The sequence below is a fragment of the Dendrobates tinctorius genome, unplaced genomic scaffold (assembly GCF_039654945.1).
Source record: "Dendrobates tinctorius isolate UK_male_01 unplaced genomic scaffold, ASM3965494v1 ptg000177l, whole genome shotgun sequence".
In the NCBI taxonomy this organism is placed as follows: domain Eukaryota; kingdom Metazoa; phylum Chordata; class Amphibia; order Anura; family Dendrobatidae; genus Dendrobates; species Dendrobates tinctorius.
This window is the reverse complement of record NW_027361844.1, coordinates 735,571-756,322: the sequence shown is the minus strand read 5'-3', so window position 1 is coordinate 756,322 and position 20,752 is coordinate 735,571.

Genomic DNA, 20,752 nt, shown 5'->3' with positions numbered 1-20,752 from the left:
ATAGTCCCGTGCCCATATACCCGTCATACATATCCTCCATCCCATAGTCCAGTGCCCATATACCCATCACACATCCGCCATCCCATAGTCCCGTGCCCATATGCCCGTCATACATATCCTCCATCCCATAGTCAACCATTATGACATCATAATGAGCGGCGGGGCTTGCAACCTATGATAACATCAGCGTCGCCATGGCAACCATTATGACATCATAATGAGTGGCAGGGCTTGATACGCACACACTTTTTCCCCATTATGTAGATAGGGGCAAAATTGTGTGGTGAATTGGAACGTGCGGGGTTAAAATTTCGCCTCACAACATAGCTTAGGACGCTCTCGGGGTCCAGACGTGTGACTGTGTCAAATTTTGTGGCTGTAGCTGCGACGGTGCAGATGCCTATCCCGGACATACACACACATACACACTTTGAGCTTTATATATATATATACAGTGTATGTGTGTGTGTGTGTGTGTGTATGTGTATATATATATATATATATATATATACTACACACATTAGCAAAAGTAAAAACTGTTCTCACTAGAGATGAGCGACTTTGCCTTTTTTCGGGTCGAGTCGGGTTTCATGAAGCCCGACTTTCTCAAAAGTCGGGTCGAAAGAAATCTGCCAATTATCGTGAAAAGTCGAAGGCCGACTGAAACACAAAACCCAATGCAAGTCAATGGGGAAGCAAAGTCGGCAGGGAGTGGAGGACATTAAACACACCTACAGTGCCCATTTGAATGGCAAAAACATCAATTTTTATTACAGAAGCTTGTCAACCTTAATTTACTTCATAATAGTTACGCACTGAAAACTGGGGGTTATTTGGCTAAAGTTGTGGAGGGGTAGGGCTGGCTCCAGGTTTTCATGTGCTCTGGGCCAAAGAGCGCCGTTTTAACACATACCACAACTCATGATGCTCCGATACGGTAGAGAAATAGCGGTATAGTACAATGAAAAATACTTCACTTTTTACATCTCATGACTGATATCGATTTTAAATTCTCCAATAGCTCCAAAAACGGACAGTATCTTACTCCATACTGTATTATGGGCACTGCATAGTGCGCTATACAGAGAAATGAGGCCCATATATTTCTCCATACAGAATCATTGGTCCCATATAATGTTTGAAACAGTATATGATGAGCTCCACATAATGCTACAGTATATGTTGGTCCCCATGGATGAAGCTCCACTGTCTTATGGGCCCAAATAATGCTCCATATATAATGGGCCCCATTTCTAATGCTCCAGTGTATAATGGGCCCTGTAAATGCTGCTCCAGTGTCTGATGTCCACCTTTGGAATGCTCCAGTGTTTGGTGGGCCCCATATATCATTCTCCAGAGTATAGTGCTCCCCAAAAATTGCTGTCCCAACATTGAAAACAATTAAATAAGTCTCCTCGCTAGGGAATCCCTGTACTAGTCTGGACTCCTCGTCGTCCCCATCGTCCATCTCACTGCACTTGGCTGTTTAAGCAGAGGGCGTACAGACGTGATGTCATTGCACTCTCTGATCAGAATATCACTGTCAGGACACGCGGAAGACGTCATGGCGGTGGAGTAGGGAGAGGTAAGTATTTCAACGTTGCAAGTGCTGTGATCCGGAGCAAGCAGGGGGGGCCCACTCGTTGGCACTGGCACAGGGCCCCTCATAGTACGGCGGTGTGTCTGACAGGTGGGCGGGGGCGGGCCCTCCCGGGCGGGCCCTCCCTCCCACCGCCAGAGACACTTTTGCGTACTATGAGGGGCCCTGTGCCAGTGCCATCGCCCATGAGTATGCCCCCACCTGCTCAAGGAACCTGCACTTTCATCTGCACCTTCCTCTTTGTCACCTTGTAAGGTGGTATAGAATGCGGGAAGGGGAACCTGAGTTTCCTCAGGGTCAGATTCTGGCTGTGTAGAGTGTGAGGGGAATGTAGTGGTCTGGGTCAATGTACCAGCAGAACGATCTAGCAGTGGCTGGGCATCAGTGCACTTGTGGCGTCCCCAGGAGTACGGTTGCCACAGTGGCATTACCTTCCTCCTAGGGTGTGTGATGTCATGCTTGGGAGCAACGAAGGATCTCTCTAGCAGTTCAACCAACACACAACACATTTCCCACTCCAGGCTAGCAGGGAGACCTCTGAACATGACTGCTGAGGAGCTGCTCTCAGTGGTCGGGAGGAGGTAAGATAGGCCATTCTGTGCAGGGAAGGGGAAGTGTGTGGCCGTGAGAAGGGGAGCTGGAGGATGAGCAGAGTTAAGGCTCACTCCTAGCTGGAGCGCATAGTCTGGATTCCGGTCTCCGAGTTTGTAGGGACATTGACGTTCCTGCAGCCGAAACCGGAGGAAGTAGCAGTTGTAAATGCTCTGTACCCAACTAAGGCTCGGAGGCCCCAGCATCGACGTGTGGGAGCCAGAAGGAAAAGGCTACGGCTGCCTGCCATATGAGAAAGTTCCAAAAGAGAGTCAACGGGGAACTTCATTGAACTCAGCACTGCGAATACCTCAGATAAGCGCTAGAACGGAGGCCACACTACCTATCTGCAGAGAGAGAATTTCAAATTGGCTTCCAGGCTGACCAACTCCTCCATCTGTACTCTGGGTCCTGGACGGCACTTACCAAGTACAGGTAAAGGAACTGCATGACTGTGTCATCTTTCTCCTGCACCTGGCGCACGGCTCTGCTACATCCTGCACTGCACACCATCTACCAACTCTTTCATCTGCCCTGCGACTACAGCCCTACCTGTGCAGGGCTTCTACATCTTAGCTGCACCACAACATCTGTCCAAGAGAAGCGACACTGCAGCGCTGGTCAATCTAATCAGAAACGACAGGTGGCGTCATGTATCATTCACCTATAAACGTAATTCACCCCTTTGCATGGACGCCCAGGGCCACGGAACGGGTCACCACCACCGTGACACATCCCTGTGAGACACCGGCCCGGTACCAATTAACCCCACTGCCCTGGCTGGCCACCCACACTCCATGTCTGATTCATTTTGGACTTGGGAATTCATGATTTGACTTGATAACCCAGGCATGGTATGATAGAAAGAGCTACATGGACTAATGTGAAGTGTGGCCTGCTGCATCATTCACTTTTGGTGGGGGTGAAGGACACAAGGAAAGGGGTTCTTCCTGACCAGGAGCCAGCACTTGACGACTCAGTGCTTGCATTTTTTGAAACTTCAGAAGAGGAGGGCATATTTTCTGGAGTCTGTTTCGGCAATGTAAGCCAAAACCAGTTCCTCATGCTCCGCCTTTAAAAGCGGTTAACCTACTCCCAGAAAAGGTAGCCTTCCAGGCGTTCCGGAGCCAGACCATGACGCAGGGTCAGCACCTCCTGCCTTAGCTGCTATTGTGCTTCTGCCACTACCAGCAGATGCACCACCACCATCAGCACCAGCTGGCCCCCCCATGCCCACGTCCGCGGCCTCTTCCACCAAACTTCAAAATATTGCAGAAAATAAACCCAAAATAACATCAGATATATGGCACTGTATCAGAAGCGTACAGCTCTATTCAGTCAAAGGATAATTGTCAATCTCCCTATATATTCCATCAGTCACACAGAGATGCTCACAGGCTCAGTATGGATTAGACAAGAATATAAAAATTAGACAAAGTGTACAGTATCATCAGATAGCAGGTATATATAGTATAGTTTAAACATTCTAAATCTCCGTAGATATTTGAGGAGGCACACACAGACACTCAGGCTCAGTATTGGATTACAACACAATCTAAAAAGCCGTAAAACGGTAATGGATCTCAAGAGTACAGCTGTACACAGTGTAGGTGTCATTGTTGTCAATTTCAGTATTTATTTCCACAGTCAGAAAATAATTCTCACTTGGTCAGTTTGGATTAGACCAGAATATAACAAGCAGTAAATGTATCCCAAGCATAGCGCTGTATACAGTGTTGGGGTAATTTTTAAATATACATCTAAATTGCAGGAGTAACCCATAGACACTCACACGCTCAGGATGGATCACACCACAATATAACAAGAAGATCCGCAAGAAATAATCACACGTGGGACAATGTTCCAGTTGTCAATGATACACTTAGAGTGCTAGTTGGAAGAGGACTTCCTGGCAGAAAGGGTACAGTATCACCAGATACCAGGTATATATAGCATTAACAATGTACAGTGGGGCAAAAAAGTATTTAGTCAGTCAGCAATAGTGCAAGTTCCACCACTTAAAAAGATGAGAGACGTCTGTAATTTACATCATAGGTAGACCTCAACTATGGGAGACAAACAGAACAAAAAATCCAGAAAATCACATTGTCTGTTTTTTTTTCATTTTATTTGCATATTATGGTGGAAAATAAGTATTTGGTCAGAAACAAGCAATCAAGATTTCTGGCTCTCACAGACCTGTAACTTCTTCTTTAAGAGTCTCCTCTTTCCTCCACTCATTACCTGTAGTAATGGCACCTGTTTAAACTTGTTATCACCTGTGCACACCCTCAAACAGTCTGACTCCAAACTCCACTATGGTGAAGACCAAAGAGCTGTCAAAGGACACCAGAAACAAAATTGTAGCCCTGCACCAGGCTGGGAAGACTGAATCTGCAATAGCCAACCAGCTTGGAGTGAAGAAATCAACTGTGGGAGCAATAATTAGAAAATGGAAGACATACAAGACCACTGATAATCTTCCTCGATCTGGTGCTCCACGCAAAATCCCACCCCGTGGGGTCAGAATGATCACAAGAACGGTGAGCAAAAATCCCAGAACCACGCGGGGGGACCTAGTGAATGAACTGCAGAGAGCTGGGACCAATGTAACAAGTTTGTCGAACGTTCGAAGAACACCGTCGAACCCCATTCAAAACAATGGCAGGCAAACACATACAAACACATAGAAAACAATTACAAAACACCTTTAAAGGTGTCCCAAAGCAGACAAAATGCTCAGAAGACAAAAATAACATATGGAAAAGGGCAACTACATTTAGAAAAGAGGAGTAAAAGGAGGAGGTGGAGGAGACAGATATAGGCTTGTCATGCCCTTATGAAGTCAAGAAAGGCTGGAATAAAAATGTAAAATACAAACCAAAAAACCTAAAAAAATTCTGAAATCGAACATGATCATATACCGTCGGACTGCCCACCAATAAATTATGGCAACTGCCGATGGGGCGGCGTTATTCCGACGAACCTCCAAACTGCGTCCATGAAGGCAAAGTGTTTTGTTTTCAGGGGCTGTATGATTGCAAAGCTGAACCTTAAAGGAATGTCCAAAAGGGCACCACCAGGAGTGGAGCCTGTGACTTAATTGGACTACACCCGGGAAACCACAGCCATACAAGCTACAGAAAAGATGGATAGATTGCAAGCTTTGTCATTTCTGTGTGTGGTGTGGTATGTCCGTTTGTAGTTGTGCTAGCGATTTCTCAGCTTTATTCCGTTAGCGACCGAGACTCCGGCATGCCCCCGCGGTACGCGTCAAGCTTACTAGAGGGATACGAGAGGCTCTGGCACGGGAGATCGAGCAATAACAGGTCTATCATGCCCTTACATGTCCGGGGCTGCATGCGCGCTACACTGAAAGGACCAGCTTTTGTCGCTTACAGGTGCTGATAACCTGCTGAACACCGTTAGTTATGCGGATCTGGGATTCCAATGATTCCCCGCGAACGATGATTTCCCAGTAAGTGCAGGTCAACCGCAATTACGGAATTAGGTCTAACCGGTATATATAGCATAGTTTACACATTAAAAACCTATGTCTATAGATCAGGAGGCAGGCTCAGACGGTCTCAGGCCCAGTATGGATTAGACGTGATTGGACAAAGGTGAGAAATGGTACATTATCACTGGATAGCAGGTATATATAGCATAGTTTAAACATTTAAAATCTCCGTGTTCTCAGTATGGATTAGACAGCAATCTAAAAAGTAGAAAAAAGGAAATGTTTTTGAAGCGTACACCAGTATACACTTTTGGTGGTATTTTTAAATCTTCATATATATTTCTGTCTCAGACAGTCCAGCCTCTCCGACATAGGAAATGAGATGCATACAATTACTGACATAAAATCTAGTGATTGTAGAAATCTAGGAATTAACAATCACGGGAAAAACCCGTCACAATTCTCTGAGGCGATGCTGACCCTCAATTAATTTGTGTGTGGAGACAGCGAAAACATAACTTTGTGAAGAAAGTGTTGCTGTATCGCAGTACCGTTGATCCCATCAGCGTTACTCATCTCCATCAAACTTTAATCACAGGGATAGATGTAAACATGTTGCTCACTGCCTATCATGATCTGTCACGTAACTTTGGAGTGCAAAAGACAGAAGCCACAGGCCGTAGGCGATTCTATGGGATTGGCATGAGAGGACACATTTAAAAATGTGCGCCGGAATGTCATGCGTCTGTGAGTAGGAAAACTGAAAGCTGATGATAAACCACCACTGCATGTCATTGTGAGTCGAGGTCCATAAGAAATGGAAGCCACTGATCATCTGAAGCTAGAGCCCGGCCAGCGGGACAGGGCATAGCTACGTCTTAACCATCATCTATCAGTTCAACAAATTTGTAGTGGCAGTCCCACTGAAGGATTTGACAGCCCAAACTACACAGCGGAGGAGCAGGGAGAGGTAAACATTGCAAATGCTGTGGCCCTGCCCAAGCAAGGGGGCACACTCATGGGTGTCGGTACTGGCACTGGGCCCCTCATAGTACGGCGGTGTGTCTGACGGCGGGTGTGCACCCCCACCGTCAGAGACACTTGATTGCACTATGAGGGACCCTGTGTCAGTGCCCGCGCCCAAGAGTCGGCCCACCCACCTGTCCAGGGCAACAGCACTCGGACGGTTGGGTGCGCTAGGTGGTGACCCCGGCCATGGGGGGGGGGCAGCCCAGTTAGTGAGGTTTACAAAATGGCATATGTTGATGTTGGACATTCAGCTGCTGCAAAAGGCGAAATTGGGCAAGTGCGAGGAAGAGGAGGACCAAAGCAAGTCATTTTTCTGGCAACCTAGGTGTCATCAGGGGAAGGTGGGACAAAATCCTTGGAAACCCATGCATGGTTCATTTTAATGAAGGTTAGATCATCCACATTTTGGGGTGACAGACGGGTCCTTTTTCTGTCAGGATTGATCCAGCTGCACTGAAGACTCTGATAGCACACTTGCAGCTGGGCAAGCGAGCTCCTGTAAGGCATATTGTGCCAATTCAGGCCAGGTGTCCAGTTAAGCGGCCCAATAGTAAAATGGGAATGAACTGTGCGAGAGAACATCGATATGGGATGAGAAGTAGTTTGTAACCATAGTTGACAACTGCTGTCTCCTGTCACTTTCAATCGATGCAGTATTACCAGTCGTGTGAGCGGGACTTGAAAAATCATTCCACAACATGGTCATGAAACCCCTGTCTCCAATGCCACTTCTGATGTGTGCACCACGAACACGTCTTCCAAGCTGCCCCCGGCCCCTACGGCTTGTGTGAGAACCATCACCGCTGCTGTGTGCTGGGAATGCCTCAACCAACCGGTTTACCAGAGTTGCTTGCTTGTTAGCCAATATTAGGTCAAGGTTCTCCTGTGGCATTATGTTTTGGAATTTGCCTTTATAGCGTGGATCCAGGATGCTGGCCAACCAGTAGTCATCATCGTTCATCATTTTAGCAATGCGGGGGTCCCTTTTTAGGATCTGCAAGGCATATTCTTACATGTGGGCCAATGTTCCCGGTGTCAATGATGCACTGCGAGTGCTGGGTGGAGGAGCACTTTCTGGCAAATCCACATCCCTCCAGTCACGCACAAACCCTGTACCAGACCTTGCCACGCCAACATTTTCTCTTGCCCCACGAGAAGCATCCTCCTCCCCTAAATAATCATCCCCATCCTCCTCCTCCTCTTCCTCCACCTCGTCCAGGAGAGGTCCCGGAGCAGACAATGGCTGACTGTCATCAAGGCTTCCCTCCTCCTCTGCTCTTCCTACTCATCTACCTCGGCTGCAGACGCCTGCTCCTTAATGTGCGTCAAAGTTTGCATGAGCAGATGCATAAGTGGGATGCTCATGCTTATGATGGCATCGTCTGCACTTACCAGCCATGTGCATTCCTCAAAACACTGAAGGACTTTACAGAGGTCTTTCAGCTTCGACCACTGCACACCTGTCAACTCCATGTCTGCCCTCAAAGTGCCTGCCCGTGTATCCTCCTACAAATGTATTACGGCCTGCCTCTGTTTGCACAGCCGTTCAACCATGTGCAGGGTGGAGTTCCACCTTGTTGCAACGTCGATAATTAGGCGGTGCTTGGGAAGGTGGAGCAATCGCTGCAGCTTCTGCATACGACTGGAGTGTACCGGCAACCAGAGGATGTGCGAGCACAGCCTTCGAACCTTATGGAGCAGGCCTGTTAACTCCGGATAATTATTGAGGAAACACTGCACCACCAGGTTCAAGGTGTGAGCCAAGCAAGGCATGTGTCTAAGTTTTGAAAGGGCTATGGCTGCCACAAAATTCCGGCCGTTATCACTAACTACCTTGCCTGCCTCAAGATGTAGACTGCCCAGCCATGACTCCGTTTGTCGCTGAAAGTAGTCGGCCAGTACCTCAGCGGTGTGTCTGTCGCCCAAACACATCATCTGCAACACAACCTGCTGACGCTGTCCACTAGCTAATCGATAGGGGAACACCTCGTGTGCAACACTGGCAGCTGCGGATGGAGTGCTCGTGCGACTGCGCTCTGTGGATGAGCTTTCGCTTCTGGAGGAGGAAGGTCGAACGCCTACAGCCAACTGTTTCCTATACCGTGGGCTAGGCAGCACTGTCCCACCACCGCTGTCCCCTGTGGACCCTGCATCCACCACATTAACCCAGTGCGCAGTGATGGACACGTAACAGCCCTGGCCATGCCTACTGGACCATGCATCAGTTGTGAGGTGCACCTTTCCACTCACTGATTGCTTGAGTGCATGGGCAATGCGGTCTTTCACATGAAGGTGGAGGGCTGGGATGGCTTTGCGAGAAAAGAAGTGGCGACTGGGTAGGTCATAGCGTGGTACTGCGTAGGCCATGAGTTCGCGGAAAGCTGCGCTTTCAACCAACCAGTAGGGCATCATCTCTAACGAGATTAGTTTGGCAATGTGGGCGTTCAAACCCAGTGTACGCGGATGAGAGGATGAGTACTTTCTTGTCCTACTCATAGTCTCTGTCGAACGTATGAAATGTATATCTCATGGGAATCAGAAGTAGTGCGAACATATAAATCCCCTAAAACAAATTTTTATTTAGTACATTAAAAACACCTATCCCAGTGAAAAAATGGTCAATGCCAAAAATAACCAGACCTAAACTGGGATGCTAGATAGCCCTACAATAGGCTCACTGATACCTTCCTAACCGTGGAGGTTGGCACCCTACAAACGAGAATTGGCGCCCCCACTCAACGAGGACTGTCCCTCACTCCCCTACCAGTCCCTGTTCAGACAGGAGGGAAAACAATAATCCGATAGTGCAGTAATGAAACTTCAGAATGCCCTAAGCTCAAGCAGAACCTAAAACAAATAGTATTAACCTCATAGGACCCCCACATAGGGGTATGTTAACCAATGGATAGCTTGTCAAATATAGGTATGCCCCTCTGATATTGTAGCAGTAGACATTCAAATTGCCTTTGGCTATAATAGGACCCCAGGATAATAATCAAGATAAAAAATCTATTATCTCCACATCATGATCAAATGTGACAGACTAATATGTCAGACAGACAGATAATACAGATTCACTCCTCTCAGGGGTATATTATGAATCATGATATAATAAAATAAAGTCACTTATCATGTGCAGGTCAACCCCGACGCGTTTCCCCGCCTATAGCGGTTCATCAGGAGGATCAATCAATAAATGTTGAATCTCTATACGATACCCAGATGATGCATGATGGCACCGGTGGTCAGAAAAGGGTGGATTTAAATAACCCCCATGATGCAAAGCCAAAAGTCAGCCCCACCTACTATCAGGTGGGCACATCACATCAGAGACGGTAGTGATAGCCCCAATACATCCACATGATACCGTAATCAATAGCCGCCCTCTGTGTCAGCGTTGGTGTCCCACGTCATAACAGCCGCCCCAGATACATGGCGGGCGGATAGAGCCCCGGCGTGCGCTCCAACAGTGGAGCGCATCCAAGATGGCGCTGGGACTTCCGGTTTCAGCAGACCAAGTAAGGCTCCAATACCAGCATTCATTTTGCATAGGAGGAGAGAAGAGTCAATACATCATAGCGGGGCGCACCAAAGATGGCGTCGGACCTTCCGGCCCTAGTACTTAACCCCGCCTCCTTGTTTAGCATGGGGAAGAAAGACGCTGAACTAAACGCAGGGTGTAAAATATTCAAAAGTATAAAATTTATAATTATTTTGCTCATTTATACTAATATTCCACCAGCTGACTGTTAATGGAGAGAATATTGGGGACAAAAGATTCTATATCTAGATGGAAATCAGCAAACCAATATATTAAATACATGCCGTCTTTTCAATGCAGCCTATGCCTAAAGGCATCCTCAGATATGCCCTTCAGATAAAAAACCCCCATTAATCCAAATATTAGGGAACAGTCGCCATATCAGGGAAATTCTTATTCCATCATATGAAGCAGGGAAATTTTTATTCTTATATATACCTGCTTCATATGATAATAATATAATGATATAAATTTTATACTTTTGAATATTTTACACCCTGCTTTTAGTTCAGCGTCTTTCTTCCCCATGCTAAACAAGGAGGCGGGGTTAAGTACTAGGGCCGGAAGGTCCGACGCCATCTTTGGTGCGCCCCGCTATGATGTATTGACTCTTTACTCCTCCTATGCAAAATGAATGCTGGTATTGGAGCCTTACTTGGTCTGCTGAAACCGGAAGTCCCAGCGCCATCTTGGATGCGCTCCACTGTTGGAGCGCACGCCGGGGCTCTATCCGCCCGCCATGTATCTAGGGCGGCTGTTATGACGTGGGACGCCAACGCTGATGCAGAGGGCGGCTATTGATTACGGTATCATGTGGATGTATTGGGGCTATCACTACCGTCTCTGATGTGATGTGCCCACCTGATAGTAGGTGGGGCTGACTTTTGGCTTTGCATCATGGGGGTTATTTAAATCCACCCTTTTCTGACCACCGGTGCCATCATGCATCATCTGGGTATCGTATAGAGATTCAACTTTTATTGATTGATCCTCCTGATGAACCGCTATAGGCGGGGAAACGCGTCGGGGTTGACCTGCACATGATAAGTGACTTTATTTTATTATATCATGATTCATAATATACCCCTGAGAGGGGTGAATCTGTATTATCTGTCTGTCTGACATATTAGTCTGTCACATTTGATCATGATGTGGAGATAATAGATTTTTTATCTTGATTATTATCCTGGGGTCCTATTATAGCCTAAGGCAATTTGAATGTCTACTGCTACAATATCAGAGGGGCATACCTATATTTGACAAGCTATCCATTGGTTAACATACCCCTGTGTGGGGGTCCTATGAGGTTAATACTATTTGTTTTAGGTTCTGCTTGAGCTTAGGGCATTCTGAAGTTTCATTACTGCACTATCGGATTATTGTTTTCCCTCCTGTCTGAACAGGGACTGGTAGGGGAGTGAGGGACAGTCCTCGTTGAGTGGGGGCGCCAATTCTCGTTTGTAGGGTGCCAACCTCCACGGTTAGGAAGGTATCAGTGAGCCTATTGTAGGGCTATCTAGCATCCCAGTTTAGGTCTGGTTATTTTTGGCATTGACCGTTTTTTCACTGGGATAGGTGTTTTTAATGTACTAAATAAAAATTTGTTTTAGTGGATTTATATGTTCGCACTCATAATCTCTGGTAAGGTGAGCTGGACTTGAGAGCTGCATATGGTAGAACTAGCGGTGGACATGGCGGACTGAGAGAGGGTTGATGATGGCGATGGAGTTGGTGTTCTTTCTGATGGCCTAGATTCAGTCTTTCGTTGATATAACATTGTGATTCTCTGACTGCTTTAGCTTTGCGACGACACCTCAACATTTGCTGCTGGTGGTGTGCTAAATGGTGGGCTTACAGTGGGGGAAACAATGTAGCATTGCTGACTACCTTCTTTGGGAGCAGTTGCACTTGTGGTACGTGAGGTTTGGTAGTCCGTCCACGCTTGCAAGTGCATGGTGGTTAAATGTCTAATCATGCAACCAATATTCAAATTCCTCAGATTTTTCCCTCGGCTAAAGGTCTTTGCGCACTTCTTACAGATAACCTTTGCCTGATCATTAGGATTTTGTTCAAAAAAGTGCCACACTGCACTCTTCCTACTATGGAAGACATTTTGAGGCCTTGCACGCTGTGCTATTTTGACCGTCTGGCCAAGCTGTCCTGCAACTCTTTTGCTTTTTGTAACCCGTTTTTGGACTGCTCCGCGCCTGCCAGATAACAGCTGTTGCGATGTCGATGCCTGCTGCGAATGCTCCTCCTCTTCTGAGCTATTGGCAGCGGCACCCTCTTCCCCCAATGGATGCCAATCTGGATCAACAACTGGGTTATTCATCACCTCCTCTTCAATGTCATGTGCACCTTCCTCTGTGTCACCGTGTATGGTGGTATAGTATGCGGGAAGGGGCACCTGAGTTTCATCAGGGTCAGATTCTGGCTCAGTACACTGCGAGGACAATGTAGTGCTCTGAGTGAATGTACCAGCAGATAAATCTAGCAGTGGCTGTGCATCAGTGCACTCCATGTCAGATTAATCTTGGACTGGGGAATTCACAATTTGACTTGATAACCCAGGCATGGTATGAGAAAAGAGCTCCATGGAGTAATCTGTAGTGTGGCCTGTCGCATCCTTCACTTTTGGTAGGGGCGAAGGACACAAGGAAAGGTGTTGTTTCTGACCAGGAGCTTCCACTGACGACGCAGTGGTTTTATTTTTTGAAACTTCAGAAGAGGAGGCGATAGAGCTGGAGGCTGTGTCAGCAATGTAAGCCAAAACTTGTTCCTGAAGCTCCGGCTTTAAAAGCGGTTTACCTACTCCCAGAAAAGGGAGCCTACGAGGCCTTGTGGAGCTAGACAATGACGCTGGCTCACCACCTCCTGCCTTAGGTGCTATTGTGCTTTTGCCACAACCAGCAGAAGCACCACCATCAGGACCAGCTGGCAACCCCCGCCCACTTCCACGGCCTCTTCCACCATACTTCTTCATTTTTTTGAAAAAGGTACCCAAAATAACCACAGCTATATGGTACTGTAAAACAAGGTAAAGGGTCTATAGAGTATTGGTGAGAATTTGAATCTCACGGTAGATTGGAGGACGCTGAACTATTGTCTCAGGCCCAGTATAGATTACACTGCAATGTGACAGGCAGAAATTGGCTGGTGTATGAGAAGGCAGAAGCTGTATAGAGTATGGGTGAGAATTTTAATCTCACTGTAGATTGGAGGACGCTGAACTATTGTCTCAGGCCCAGTATAGATTACACCGCAATGTGACAGGCAGAAATTGGCTGGCATATGAGAAGGCAAAAGCTGTATAGAGTATTGGTGAGAATTTGAATCGCAATGTAGATTGGAGGATGCTGAACTATTGTCTCAGGCCCAGTATAGATTACACCGCAATGTGACAGGCAGAAATTGGCTGGTGTATGAGAAGGCAAAAGCTGTATACAGTATTGGTGAGAATTTGAATCTCAATGTAGATTGGAGGATGCTGAACTATTGTCTCAGGCCCAGTATAGATTACACCGCAATGTGACAGGCAGAAATTGGCTGGTGTATGAGAAGGCAAAAGCTGTATATAGTATTGGTGAGAATTTGAATCTCAATGTAGATTGGAGGACGCTGAACTATTGTCTCTGGCCCAGGACAGATTACACCGCAATGTGACAGGCAGAAATTGCCTAGTGTATGACTAACTACAAGGTGCATATAGAATTGGGCAGAATTGGAATCTCCGTAGAGTGTAGGTCTGTAAGAACGGACAAACTCCTCGACTGTTCCTTACAGAGTCACACACGTAGATAGCTTCAATTTGGCCGTGATAACAGCCGTCACACGGTACTGAGAGAGGAGCGTGCACGTACACCGCTGTACGGTGTATGTAAAATTGTCAAGCTCCGTGTTTTTGTATACGGACTGACACACTGTCTCTCTCTAGTTTTGAATGTAACCAAACAGCAAATATACTAAACTGTTTGAAAAACGGACAAAACTATAAGGTGTAGGTCTGTAAGAACGGACAAACTCCTCGACTTTTCCTTACAGAGTCACACGTAGATAGCTTCAATTTGGCCGTGATAACAGCCGGTATAAGGTACTGTGTGAGGAGCATACACCGCTGTACAGTGTGTGAAAAAATGAACGCTCGGTAACTCACCAGGACAAAACAATAAAATTTGGATTGCTTTGAAAAAAGCAGTTTGCTCAGCAGTGTGAAAACAGCAATGCAGCTATCAGGGAGCCTTAAAAGGCAGCCTAATAACTAACAGAGCTGATGCACCGAAATATAGCCTCCCCTTGCACTGCACAGTAACTGGTGTGTTGTACAGGCAAAATCGCTAGCAGCAGAAGTAGTTTTTGGTATCTTCTTCCCTGCCTAACGCTCTCCCTACAGAAGCAGCAGCAGCTCTCCCTGTTCTGAGATCAGCATAAGTAACATGGCGGTCGGCGTGCACACCCTTTTATACCCCCTGTGACGCCACACAAAGCAAGCCAATCACTTGTATGCCCTTCACAAACATGGTGGTAACCGCTGCCTATGTCATCACGTTGCGCACAGTGTCCGTTCTTCCTGATTGGCTGAAAAAGGGTGCAAATGCATCTTTTGAAACGCGACTTTGGCGCTATGGTCGCCGACCTCGTGGCCGACCTCATGCTAAGGTCGGGTTTCGCTTCATGAAACCCGACTTTGGCGAAAGTCGGCGACTTTTGAATTTTTTGGACCCATTTCGCTCAACTCTAGTTCTCACCAATTTAGTATAAAAGCTCTGTCCATTTTGAGAGAGGAAGGCAAGAAGATTCTCCATTGTCTCGCTATCTTGACAGACAAGTGAGACTTCCTGCTTTTGAGCTAGGAGGATACCACTGTGTGAGAAGAGATGGTGTGTTGTGTCTAACATACTGGAATTCTGTGTAGATTTCTTCTTTCCTGGATGTAGTGATATATGAAGAAATATAAGATGGACTCCTCTGTGTTACGCTGCGGAGGGGAATTCGGTCACAGATTTTCATGTGTCAACGATGGACTCTAAAGAGATTCTGATTTACCCTTTAGAAACTGCTATGTTTCCACATTAGTCCTTCAGCTATTTCCTCTTGTAGCAGAATAACCCTTTAGAAGCAGCCTTGCCCTCCTCTTGCAGATAACACCTTTATAAGCAGCTCTCTCTACCTTCTTTACGTGGGCTGTATAATACACAGGGTATTCTTATTAATTGGCTGATAACTTCGTACAGAATATTGTTATTTACGTTTTGGCGCCTGTCGAGCTGACTGAGGAAAAGTTTGCCTGATTTGTGTGTGTTGCTGATTCACTGCTGTTCTACATGTGATCACCACATTTGTAGTTAACGTTTGAAGATTTAGGAGTAAAACAGCAGGATCGATTCTCTCATTATATTTTAAGGAGCAGTGACTGTGGGGGCGGGGGGGGGGCGAGTCCTCTCCAGATCTAAGTGCAAGGCTTCATTAACCATTAAGATGCTGGATAGATTAAACTCTACGCTATCTGCCCCTTATCCACCCCTTATCCAAATACTATCTCCCAGAGAAGAGAATCTCAACTAATTTTGCGTTTACTCTGGTAATATCAAATTAAATTCTGCATCCTGTAATACTGAGAGAAATCATCTGTTGTGCCAAAAACGTGTATTTAAAGTGTATCCGTCGCTTCAAAGAGACTAAAAAAAAACCACGGCATTTTAATTCGAATCAGCCTGGAGCTGAGTAAACTGAACTGTTCTGTTCTGTGTACCTAAGGAGTACCCTTCTTAGGTACGTACATACATGTGCTAGGCTATGTGCACACGTTGCGGAATTCCCGCGGGAATTCCGGAATTCGATTCCGCGGGAAAATCGCATTTTAAATTCCCACGATTTTCCCATGGAAAAACTAGTGATTTGCAAGCGTAATTAGCTTGCAGAATGCTAGCGTTTTCCAAGCGATGCTACAGAAAACTGATTGACATGTTGGTCACATTCGTCAAACATAGTGTTTGACGAGTTTGACCAACTTTTTACTATTGAGGCTGCCTATGCAGCATCAGTAGTAAAAAGATCTAAAGTTAAAAATAATAAAAAAAATTAAAAATCGGGTTATATTCACCTTCCGGCATCCCGCGCAGCCTTCCCGGGCCTCAGCGATGCTCCCGTTCCCAGTAATGCCTTGCGAGACCTTTGATGACGTTGCGGTCTCGCGATACTGTAGCGGTCCCTATTCCTCGCAAGATCACTACAAGGCATTACTGGGAACGGGAGCATCGCTGAGGCCCGGGAAGGCTGCGAGGGACGCCGGAAGGTGAATATAACACGATTTTTTATTTTTTTAATTATTTTTAACTTTATATCTTTTACTACTGATGGCGCATAGGCAACCTCAATAGTAAAAAGTTGGTCACACTCGTGAAACACTATGTTTGACGAGTGTGACCCACCTGTCAATCAGTTCTCCAAGCGATGCTACATATCGCTTGGAAAACGCTAGCATTCTGCAAGCTAATTACGCTTGCAAATCACTAGTTTTTCCACGTGAAAATCGCAGGAATTTAAAATGTGATTTTCCAGCAGAATAGAATTCCGCAACGTGTGCACATAGCCTAAAGCTGGAGTCACACATAGCGATTTACCAGCGATCCCGTCAACGATATCAACGTGTCAGGATCGCTGGTAAGTCGCTATGTGATCGCTGGTGAGCTGTCAAACAGACAGCTTCCCCAGCGATTAGCACAGCGACGCCGCGCGCGTGTTTGAACTTTGTTTAATCTATAGTCTTGTGGCAATGAATCAATTAAAACTGAGACTCTGAAAAAACTCTGAAGTACAAAGTGCGGTAGGTCATCCGATCCCAGTAGACTTTAATAGCTGACTGATTTGGAGAATGAGTGAGAATAGGAGCCGTTCAGAGTATTAAGGTCCCGTTACATTTAGCGATGTACCAGCGATCCGACAACGATACGACCCGGTCAGGATCGCTGGTGCATTGCTAAATGGTCGCTGGTGAGCTGCCAAACAGGCAGATCTCATCAGCGATGCAGGAGCGGTCGGCGGTCGGTACTTACCTGTCACACGGAGCGAGGGAGACGTCTTCCGCCCGTGTCCATGGAGTCGCTCGTCGGCGCCAGCAGGAAGCCGACGACGAGAAATGGACCATCCCGTTCTCGTGCGATCAGCGATATCCAGCGGGGAGCCGGGTCGGAGGCAAGTTTCACATGTAGCGAGATCGCTAGCGATATCGCTGTTGTGTCACAAAATCGGTGACGCTTTTGCGATATCGCTAGCAATCTCGCTATGTGTGAAGGGGGCTTTACAGACCGGAGACACAGACACATTTTTAAAATTGATCAATGAAACTCTGTGGGTCAGTGTGCTGTCTGTGGAAAAAAATGCGACCGCAAATGGATGTGTATAACGGACGTGTGAATGCTGCTTTAGTAATGGACTGTCCCTCCTAAAATGCTATGGTCTTTTATGGGGGGCGTGGACCTCCTCTGTTTTATTGAAAGAACCTGTCAACACAGTTTTGTAAAGTAAAGACATGGCTATAATGGTGATGTAATACTGATTGCATTGATACCTTTAGTGAAAAAATCCGCTTTATGGTTCTTCTTTAATCAGAATTTGAAGTTTAGTGCTAACTAAATTTTGGTGCACAGGGGCCGGACTGTGCACTGGGTCGTCTCCTCTCTGTCAGTCCTAATTCAGTGACAACTTTTTTTTTTCTTGTCGCTTATATTCCTGCATTGTATCGCTTATATTCCTGCATTGTATCATCTCTTACAATTTTCCAACTGTAATCGACAAGCATTGATAAGTTCCACTTTCCTTAATATCTTTTCTCCCTAAGTGCAGTATTGGTGAAATTTCTTAACGTGCCATTTGCTCACTGCTTCCCTCTTGAGTTTCCCCAAGAGTTACTGTAGTTCCCACTAATACGAATGCTACCTATGCAGCCTCTTCCTAGTTCCCACTAATACGAATGCTACCCATGCAGCCTCTTCCTTTAGGGCTCATACTCACTTGCGAGAGACTTTCTTGACTCTCGTGCGAGTTTCTCACATGAATACCCGGCACTGCCTACGGCACTCAGACCGGAGCGTGCAGCTGCATAGAAATACATGTAGCCACACGCTCCGTTCCGTTTTCATGCGGGAAACTCGCACGAGAATCGTGCGAGTCTCTCGCAAGTGAGTATGAGCCCTCACACTGCTACACACTGAGTAACTCTTCATCTTGAAGAAGCTTATGAATCTGAGGTCCATTAAAGACTCCTTCCGTTATCTTTGCTTCACTCAACCTTGGACATTTATCAATGAAATACTTGAATGTTTTTGCATTTTTATCAATTACCTTAAAGTTCTTTATTAGGCCCAACATCACATGCAATGGTGGTAACAAAATCTTATGTGGGTCAATAAATGCTAGATGCAGGACTTTTCTTAATCCCTGGCTGAAGTGAATGTCGGAGGGGCCAGTTTATTTTATTGTAGTGCTATTCTATTGCACGACTATCCCACAGGCACAGAAAGCTGCAGTACTTGTGTATCCACCCTGGAGACCAAGTGAGAGGGCAACCACTTTTTAAGGACTGCATAACCAACTGGAATCAAAGGTAGTGCATTGCTATTATGCAGCAAGACGACTTTTATGCTTATTTTGGAAGAATGCTCTGGATTATGACTTATCTTCTGAGCTTTCATTAAACTGTTGATGTTGTTGCATGCCACAAGTTTACCCACTATGAAGAAGTATTGGGACAAGATATTTTATCACGGTTGTGGAACAAAGAATTCCGAACATCGCCCACTAGGAGATTCCACTGCTGTAGCCTGGAACCTAAGAGCTTAGCCTTGCTCTTGGGCAGATCCCAAATCTCTAACAAAATCAGTTCACTTTGTGGTTCAGTTGAGGTTGCTCAAACTGACAGACAGTCTGGTTTGTGAGAGGAAGATGTTTCATGACACCAAGCGCCATCTTCTTCCTCACTTGAATTGATTGCGAGAGGAAGATGTTTCACGACACAAAGCTCCATCTTCTTCCTCACTTGACTGAAAATGTTGCTGGTGCTTTTGGAACCGGCAAGTCTTGTGTATGTATTACTGGGCATTTTGCAGATGGAATGCTTCAATATTGTAAAGACCACTTCTTCCTTGAAACTCCTTTCCTTATAGAGGGGTGCCATGCAGACATCACAATTGATAGTGCGATCGGCTGGCAATCTCTAGATCATTGGTACTACAAAATGTATAGATTGCCTCTTCCCATGCAACCACTGGGTAAGATGTGATATACATCTATTGCAGCATATTCGTAGAGCCCAACTCTTGTTCTGATCTCCTATTCTGCAGCCAAAATACAGACTGTAGGCTTTCCTTATCATTGTAGTAATTTTTTGCCTTTGTAACGCAAGAGTGGCTTCACAGATGTAGCAAAATTTATCCACTTTGTTAATGCAAGAACGAGGCATATCTGAAAAAACATAGAAAAATGTCAATATGCTAAGAAATCCCAAAATTGTATACCTTACACAGAGAGCAAAAATAAAAATAGATAATGTAACTGTTGTTAAGATTGTCAACGGAGCTGAGTTGGTGTTTTTTGATTGTTCACCCTAAGATGATAGAATACTGAATGTTTAGTACACAATGTAGTAGACTAGCTACTAAGAATGTAATAAAGATGGGGGGCATGGCGATGTAGTGGAACCGGAGAGACGCGCTGAGAGAGAGAGCTCCTCTCATCCTGACATTTATCCTGACTCCCTTCCACCTTAACCGGCATTTACCCACACATAACATACTCTGCAGGACCCCAGGAGTCGTCCGGTGCCCGGGAGACATGATCTGCGGCTCCTGTGAGTGGAACGCTGACGAGACACCAGCGGGAACTAGGGGGCTTGAGGAAGGCGCCGGCCATCATTTGCTGTGTGCTCCGATGGGAAGGAAGCAAAGGGCTGAGGAACTCGGTCTTGGTGGAGCCGCTGGAGCAGCGCGACTAATTCACTGGAGGTACAGGAAGGGGAGACGCGGTGTGAGCTCTGAAAAATGAGCCCCGCGCTCCCTCACTGACATTTTAGCTGCCCGCAGTGCTTGTGCCCCCCCTGCCTTCTCAAGGATCTATGATCTTTTACCACTGCCCCTGCAGGCACTGTGTCACAACAACCTGGCCTGACTCACAGGACTTATATGATACTTTTTACCTGCTGCAGCATCTAATACTTCATTTCATTAAGTTATCTGTAGCCATCTATATTCCGGCAAACTACGGAGTCGAGCAAATATATATATATATATATATATGTATACATATATACACCCTTTTGCAACAGTGCTGCTGCTCCTGGAAGAGGGGACTCTATCATTATATGGTCATTAAACTTGCCATACTTCATCATTGTTAACTATGAATCGCTCCAGGGGGTCAGGAGTGGCAGACAAGCTAAAAGAATTTGCAAGGATTGATCCATCTGATAGCGCACAACCTCTTAGGAATAATTCTAAGGCTGGTTTCACATTCGCGCTTTTTAAGCGCACGCACGGCC